Below are 9,499 nucleotides of genomic sequence, written 5' to 3'. Positions count from 1 at the left end.
CCCAACAGATAGAGGCCTGTGTTTGAAAGTTAACCCCAAACACACGTTTTTTAAGTAAAACATACATTTGTTGAATTTTTGACCCATACAATGTTCTGCAAAGTTGTATGAATCAATAAATTACGCAACTTTGCCGAAGACATCAAAGCTGTAAGAATTAGACTGATCGTAGTGTGCTGTGAAAGAAGACGGATGCAAAAAATTTGCTCACGTCAAACTGTTCCTCGAAAAGTGAAAATTTTATTGCAGGAATTAAACGGCTACGCAGTCTTCAATACCCCAGTGTCGAAACGTCGGGCAAACAATAAACTTCGTTTTCCGTATTGAAGACTGCGTAGCCGTTTAATTCCTGCAGTAAACTTCTCAGTCGATCCGCCAAGAGATGAAAATTTTATAATTTGAAACTTACAAAAAACTAAGCTTTTCTGCTTAGAAACGAGAATTCGTGAGTGATTGATTGAAGAATTTGTGGGTTTTTTGGAAAGCCGAAGATGGTTCGCGTGTGAGAGGAAAATGCTAAATCAGTTCCGTAGATGTGTGCCGACGCGGATAGTTTATTTCTCCGTTCGCCGCGTTCTTCTGCAGATGATCGGATTGAAAAAAAAAAAACTCACTACGTGAGCATGTTTGTGTGCAGAGATACTCTGGTCTCGTGAGGAAACCCTCAAAAATGGATTCCCCTGGGAGTTTTCGTGTTTCGGCGCGTCTTCAGTGCCGATTTACTTCTGAACATGCGTGGATATTGTTTTACTTAAATGAATGCCGAACGGCAGCGCCGTGCCGAAGCTAAGAGTAGACTCCTAGACGAAACCGAGCGACTTCGTAACCCGATCTCCCAGCAGCTCCAGAAGTACCAGAATCTGATGGACATCAAGATTTAGCTGGACAAGCTGCAGTCATCCGAGGAATTCCATATTACAGGGGTGATGTAAGCCAGACCATAGCACCAATGCGGCCAGATGGGAAGCGCTGAGTAATACACCGCAGCATGTCAACGCCAAACGCAAGTGTACCTTGCTGGACGAAAAGGACGAGCGCAGTGTGTCGGACTTCTTGGTCACTTGGCCAAGGGAAACATCATATCAAATTAGATAATTTGGTGAGTTCGTTCTGATTTAATCTGTTAATCATGATCATGGAGTTCAAACTCCAACAATAACATTCCAATCGCATTGCCTACGTATGATGAATTCTAGACCATTCCTTTACCAAAAACCTAACTTGCTATTTACGAAAGCGTCGGTGAGTCGCTGGCCTCTCGATAAATAGATGTCATCCCATCCCTACTTTCCCATCCCTTCTGCATAACTTGTTTCTTCTCGTTTCAGAGAGCGAGCAATGGCGCTTAAACCTAGGCTTGTTAGCCAGGACACATGGTCCAAATGCCTGTGCCCCATCCCTGACGCAAAAAGGCCCAAGGAGTGACAAAATTTCTTAGCTACGTCACTCCCAACGTTGATGTTTACAGATACTAAAACACTTACACTCACATCAACAGATCTACATGATCTACTCAAATACACTTACACAATCTGAAACTTGTCGCATCACTCGCTTATAGTGAATCCCTAATCAACCCATTCCAAATATCCAACTCCTTGACACTTATGGGGGCGCCGGTGAGTCGCTGGCCTTTCATAAAGTAGGTGTCATATCATCACATCCTTTCCTTTCCTCGTAACGGAGAAGATGGGCGTGGCCGGCAATGGAAGTTCTCATGTCTTTTTTGCTTCAACCTCTGATTGGATAGGGGCTGTCCATTAATTACGTAAGGGAATTTTAGCGATTTTCCGACACCCCCTCCCCCCCTTGTAAGATTTTTTGTATGAGAATCCACAAATTTTTGTATGGCGCGTAAGATTTCTCAAACCCCCCTCCCTCCATAAACCCTTACGTAATTAATGGACAGCCCCATAGCTGTTCCTTCCCAAATAGCATTCCATAAGCAATTAGAATAGGAGCATTAAAGATTAAACATGACATCTTTCAGTATGCAATCTACGAATTACTCCGTTACCACGCAACGCAACGCAACGCAACGCAACGCAACATCAAAGCTGTAAGAATTAAATGAGACGAGTTATAGATGAATTTAAGATTTTTTTCATCCACTTTTAGGGATAAATACCTTTCTTAGGGGCAAAAAGGTGCAGCTGAGGATACCCTTATCAGAAAGTACATCTATAGAGCTTTCAAATAAGGGTCAGTTTGTCCGTCCACGATCGTCTACTGAGGAGATATGACCATAATAAAAAATGTCCTTACTACGATTTAACTGCATTCAAATCTACGTTGACAGAAAAATTCATGGCTACTATGATCAAATAATATATAGCCTTCTCTAAGCGAATTTCCGCAACAGTCCTGAATGTTTTAAATACCAAAATTGTTCTAAAAAACGTTTTCCACTGCCTTTTTATAAGATTTCCTTTATTTAGTACAAATCCCATTCATTGAATAAAATATTAGGATTTATCGGGGTTTAATACGCTCTCACAGAGCCAACAGAGTTCTTCTGTAAAGCAATTTGAAATTTTATATGAAGAAAGTCAACTCAATGAACTTTTATTAAGATAAGACGAAAGTTGGTTTAATTTATATTTCATCATAGTAGCCATGAATTTTTCTGTCAAAGTAGATTTGATTGCAATTAAATCGTAGTAAGGAGATTTTTTATTATGGCAATATCTCCTGAGTAGACGATCGTGGACGAACAAACTGACCTTTATTTGAAAGCTCTATAGATGCACTTTGTGATAAGGGTATCCACAGCTGCACCTTTTTGCCCCTAAGAAAGATATTTATCCCTACAAGTGGATGAAAAAAATCATAAATTCATCCATAACTCGTCTCATTTAATTCTTACAGCTTTGATGTTTTCGGCAAAGTTGCGTATTTTATTGATTCATACAACTTTGCAGAACATTGTATGGGTCTAAAAATTCAACAAATGTATGTTTTACTTAAAAAACGTGTTTTTGGGGTTAACTTTCAAACACAGGTCTCTATCTCCATTAGAGTAAAAATTACAACATTGACGTCTTCAGGAAAGTTGTTTAGAATCAAAAATGCTACAACTTTGCCGAAGACGTCAACCCTCTATCTCAACAATTAAAAAAAAATTGATCTTGTATCTCACTTTTAGGGGGATTGATCCGAAAACGCTTACTGTCAAAAGATGGCGCTGGTCATTCCCGTTAACTTTGCCGAAGACACCATTGCTCTGTCTCCTCAATCCTTCGAGCTATTAATTAAGAGCGTGAAAATGGGAAAATAAACCATTGTGCATATGGGAGGTTCGTGGGAGCGAATGGTGAGGTCGGTGAAAACAGCTATGGAAGCTATTGCGGATCACCCACGGCACCCCAGCGATGAAGTGCTCGAAACTATAGCGATCGAAGCTGAGTCAATCGTGAACTCCCGGCCACTCACATATATACCACTGGACAACGCAGAACAGGAGGCTTTAACGCCCAACCATTTCCTGCTGTACGGGACACAGGGCATTAACCAACCTAGTCGAGACATGGGGGCTGAGTACACGACTCTAAGGGACAGCTGGAAGTTAGCGCAATATTTGGTGGATATATTCTGGCAACGCTGGGTGCGCGAATACCTACCTACCTTAGCAAGACGTACCAAATGGTTTCGGCCAGTTAAGCCTATGAAGCCGGGCGATTTGGTAGTGGTAGTCGACGAAGGAAAGCGGAATGGATGGCTGCGGGGCAGAATTGTTGAAGTGATGCCAGGCAGGGACGGTCAAGTACGCAAGGCCATAGTTGAGACTAATAAGGGACTGGTCAGCCGACCCGTGGTTAAGCTAGCAGTACTGGATGTGCGGCAAACGAATGGAGAACCGGAAAAGGACGAATTTGCGAACCGGAACTACACGGGGAGGGGAATGTTGGCGAACCCCTCGACGATTTCGCCGGCCGAAGAGTGAGCTCCGGTTACGCCCCGTACAAAAAAAGGAGAGCATAATTGGATTAGCAGCTGTCAAAAATATGGAGCAGGATTAGGGGTAAAAGGGAGATATGAGGGGAGACAAATGAATTGGAAGTTGGATAAAGCAGAAGTCATTTGAAGATAAGTTGAAATTAAAACTAAAATTTGATAGTTGTAGCGGTGCATTTATTAAAAATCGATCTAAATTTGAATTCGCTTGCACTAAGCAACTAAAGGTATGATGGCGTATTGATTATACGATTATTATTAATGATTAAATTCTAAAATAGATCCCAAGTTAACCACGTTGAGACAGACCTCTATAATTCCGATTGTGATTCCGTTTGATCACCAAAATGTAAGTGCTCATCTTCTTTATCATACTTAACTTAAACTTAACGTAACATAAAATTCTAGCTTTGAAGCTGCATTGAATGTTGCTGAAAAAGAGGTGTTTCATTGATCGGAGACGGAGAGATTTGTCCTTAACAGTAGAACCCTATACAATTTCATTAGGATTGGACATTTGGTTACCGAGATATCTTTCTAAGAGTTCTTAGGATTTATACAACTAAACTTTTTGAGAGATTTTTACCAAGGGTATCATCATAAATATCTCAGCCGTCTGTCAACCGATATGGGTTCTCTAAGCACCAAATAAAAGCTACAATATCGTTGTATAAGGCCCTGAAATTTGATTTCGATTCGACATTTGATTACTGAGATTTGATTTGACATTTGATTACTAAGAGTATTTCAATAAATTCTTTTTTATTATTATATTCACTTGTTATCTTGCATTAGTTTTTGACCAGTCAATGGGAAATTATTTTTCAATAAATAATGCTGACCCCATACAAAGTGTATTCTAGCAGGTTATTGTTTTCAACAAAATTATAAATAACAAATTACAAATACACAGGAATTTTATGAAAACTAACAATATGTTAAATAAAAGCTTTGAATTTATACAGGGGATAGACAAAATGATCGGGACAGGCAAAATTTTCACTTTCCAAAAAATGTTCAACTAGTTGTAACTTTTCGAAAAGTGCATTAAATATTCTCAAATTTTTACTGTAAGTTCTTCAACTAGTTGTGTATCAGTGGACAAAATTTGGAAAAGATCGGACAATTCTTCACGAAGTTATAAAGATTTTTGAAGAAGTTAAAATTATTTGATAGACAACTTCGAGCTGTTATATCTCCGGATTCAATGAACCGATTGCAATGAAATTTTGACCATTCATGACTTATATAATGAACTCTGGAAAACATTTGACATAACTTGAAATTTTTAACAAGCGAAAAAGTTATAGCGATTTTATTTTTTTCACGATTTTTTAGTAAATGGGTCTATTTTTAATATGCATCCCATTACTTTTTCAATTTATTGGCGGTTATGTTGTTACTTTCCTTCAAAACGCATTTATATATAAGTCAATTAGAGGGAAACTAAATGAACTATAATTTGCATTTGGAATTTTGAAACGATGCTGATGTTTTGGATAATTTGGTGTTTTATTAGAAAAATAATCTAATTGTTATAATTTTCTTCCGTGTAAAGAATATTAAGTTCAGTCAGTGGTTTTTCATAGCTCATTATATAAGTCATAAATGGTCAAAATTTCATTGCATTCGGTTCATTGAATCCAGAGATATAACAGCTCCAAGTTGGCTATCGGATAATTTTATCTTTTTTCAAAAATCTTTATAACTTCGTGAAGAATTGTCCGATCTTTTCCCAATTTTGTTCACTGATACACAACTAGTTGAGGAACTTACAGTAAAAATTTGAAAATATTTGGTGCACTTTTCGAAAAGTTACAACTAATTGAACATTTTTAGAAAAGTAAAAATTTTGCTTGTCCCGATCATTTTGTCTATCCCTGTATATTGGGGGAAAAATGCAAGAACCGGACAGCCAAACTAACTAGCTAATGCCAAAACTGATTAACTTAGTAGATATATCATTTTTGTCCTTTCTACACCATAAACATGAATACCAAGTACTTCGGAGCTAATTTAATCGACTGATTAAGAGATATTAGACAAAGTGAATCTCGCTGATTCTTACCCATTTGTTAGTCGATTCAAGATCTTTTGGCAGTTAACAAAAGATACAATATTCCAGAATATGTAAGCTATTTTTTTAACATCCCTTACAAGATTCTAGGTGGTGTCTGGCATTTCTGACAGTTTAGTCCATGGTCCATGATGCTATTTTGGAAACCAATCCACTAGATGCCAAATCCACAATATTTTATAGAACTTTTGGTCAATTACAATAATAGTTTTAATAAGTGTAAGAAGGGTTCTGTTCACCATAGGTGGATTAAATCGTTTTTTTTTTATCTGTATTAACGAGATTTTTAGCCCTAGGCTAGTTAATCTCGGGACCCACGCTTTACTTCCCTTCCGAAGGAAGAACTCACATTTTGAGAGCTTGACGAGAGTGGTATTAGATCCCAAGTCCTTGGCGTGATAGTCAAGTGTTCTAACCATCACACCAGGTCCGCTCCACAGTTCAACTTAAGATAATATTCTTCAAGTAAGAATCACTTAAATTTGATAATTTTATGACAAATAATGCGGAATAGTATTCGGTTGGTCGATTCTACGATAAATAAACTTTCATTTAACGGATTCACTTATTGCGTGTGATGTAATGCATGAGCTGTATAGGTGCACCGTAAATGTGCTCTCTCTAGGAGGAAATAGGTGAAATCACAGTTATTTTTCATTTGGTTATTTTCGATTGAAAAACGCTTTTTTCAATGCTTTTAATGTTTATGTTATCGGATTATATTACGGAAAGCTGTTTAACATATGCTAAAATATAAATGACTCATAAGAAAGTGATCATTCTTCATAAATAATTCCAAAAGTCCCAGTGAAGAAACAGGGGCTTGAGCAGTAATAAATAACAAAATTTCCCTAAACAAATAAAAAAATGCATAAATAAATCAAAAGTTTCCATAAATAGTTGATTTTTGTGCAATAAAAACGTCAAAAATGCAATGAATAATTCAACTGTTGCAATAAAAAGAGCCATTTTTCACACCAAAAAACTTCGAATTTTCCATAAATAAACTCGATTTTTCCACTATAAATTAGAAAATTCACAATAAAAAATATCGAAAAAGCAATAAATAATTGAAAAAGTGCAATAAACAAAAAACTAAATTATCAATAAATGTCAAAAAACGATCAATAAACGTAAATGCATTTTGAGCCAAACAATCATGTGTAGACCATGCGGCGGAGCCGCATATAGGATTGCGGAACTGAGGCGGCAGAAGGCCGCCGAAGTTTCCGATATCCGATGCACCGCAACTGCATCGTTTCGGTTCTAGGCAAACCACAGATCCAAGAATTTGCCCGGTGTAATGCAAAAATAGATGTTATCCCTATTTTAGGTCCGACGAGCGATAGCGAGCTCGGACAGCAAGCAATTGCTCGGTAAATTGCAATCATAGTTACGCAAGCTTTTCAGTCGTTTCAGTCGTATAAGTGCGATTCAGCATTTCACTGTCTCATACTTTCCTGCATTTGTTTTTCATGGGTAATTTCGTCATTTTTTTATTGCATTTTTTGAATTTTTTATTGCTTTTTCGATATTTTTTTATTGTGAATTTTCTAATTTATTATGGAAAAATCGGATTTATTTATGGAAAATTCGAAGTTATTTGGTGGGAAAAATGGCGTTTTTCATTGCAACAGTTGATTTATTCATTGCATTTTTGGCGTTCTGAATCGCTCAAAAATCAATTATTTATGGAATCTTTTGATTTATTTATGCATTTTTTTATTTGTTTATGGAACTTTTGTTATTTATTACTGCTTACACCCCTGTTTCTTCACTGGGTCTTTTCGAATTGTTTATGGGAAATTTTGTATTTATTACGGAACGTTTAATTGTCTGCCATTCGGGACAAAAATTGACCAAAAAGTAAGTTCCCAATACACTTTTAGTTGATAATAAATATTTTCTTTCATTTTTTTGCATTTACACAAAAGAGTGAAAAGTGTTAGTTCGGGTTCGCCGGTCGAAAAAAAATCCGAGCGCCGACAAGTGAGTCGCGTTCAGTGTATTTCTGTGTGGAATAGACTTGGCTAGTTTTTACTTCGAAAAGTGGTCGGTTGTTAACGGTTGTTTTTGTATATTGATCCATTGTCAAATCCTATCACCAACCATAGGTGATTCCCGGACTGACAATGTACCCGACCCTTCTAACAAAAAAAAGTCCTTCCTGAGACAAACGTGGAGATGCAGCAATTCGCGGTCTTTATAACAACGTTTGTCTTACTAACATTCCCTCCCATCCTCGATGACCGTAAGGACGTGGCCGGCGCCGTTATTGACCCTGTTAAAGTTGAGAGCTCTCGACCTGTGTACATTGAGAATAGTAAGCTAGTCCTAAGCCCTATTCATTGGTTCCTTGTGCAATTTCGATTGTTCTGGTAAATCACGGAGTAGCAACTACGAATTGTGCGGTCATCTATGCTCATGCTCATGCTCAATGGCGATTCATTTGCAAAGATTTACATTCATTTGCTATTATCTCAGTTCAGAAGCATGCTATCGAAAAACAATGTATGGATGAATTTAACCTTTACATTCACCGCGTTGAGAGTTGCCTTCACAGCTCACTCACGACTTTGGTATACGTTTGCGACCCAATGTTATTCGGCAAACTTTCAGATAAAACTACAAGGTTAAATTTATCCATACATTATTTTTCGATAGCATGCTTCTGAACTGAGATAATAGCAAATGAATGTAAATCTTTGCAAATGAATGGTCGCAACCTTGCATATATGTGTGACTATTTCAGATGCAATTTCGATATAGCAATCAAATTGCTGGCTGAGAAATTTTCGGTAATACCAATCCGTGTGGTCAATGGACTTATCCACGGTCTCTTTTTTCCCCGAGTTGATTCTTCTTTTTTTCTGCAAATGCGGGCACTGTTTACATAAAATGGCACGTTCATGAACATCCAGTGACCAAAAGTTCACCGGATTTTGTCGGATGCAAGATGCGAACAGTGATTTTTGTCAACAAGGCCTGCAGTTACCGTTTCACATCTTGCCGTTCGTTGGCGTGTGACGTCAGCTTGGACAAGTTCATTATGAATTTCAAATAACTCAACGTAGATATGTACAGATGGGTAAATTATTGGTTAAATTGAAAAAAAAAATCCACATCTCAGGTGAGATTTGAACTCACGACCCTTATTCGCTAGACAATGCTTTACCAACTAAGCTACCGAGCCATTAATGACCCGGCAACTTAGTTGTCATAAGGTTCAATTCTAATCTCATCGATCTAGGGTCTTGTACCATTTGGGCAGGTGTACCTATTTTGGGCACTTGCCGCTATAACTAAGTCAATTTCAAACCGATTGATTTGAAATTTTGTATAGAGTTAGGCACGTACAGTATCTAACCCTGAACAAAAATTCAAATCAATCAGTTGGAAATTGACTTTGTTATAGCGGCAAGTGCCCAAAATAGGTGCACCTGCCCAAATGGTACAATACCCTATATC

Source organism: Aedes albopictus, chromosome 3 (assembly GCF_035046485.1).
Source record: "Aedes albopictus strain Foshan chromosome 3, AalbF5, whole genome shotgun sequence".
Classification (NCBI taxonomy): Eukaryota; Metazoa; Arthropoda; class Insecta; order Diptera; family Culicidae; genus Aedes; species Aedes albopictus.
The sequence above is the reverse complement of the archived record's forward strand: the minus strand, read 5'-3'. Positions refer to the sequence as shown.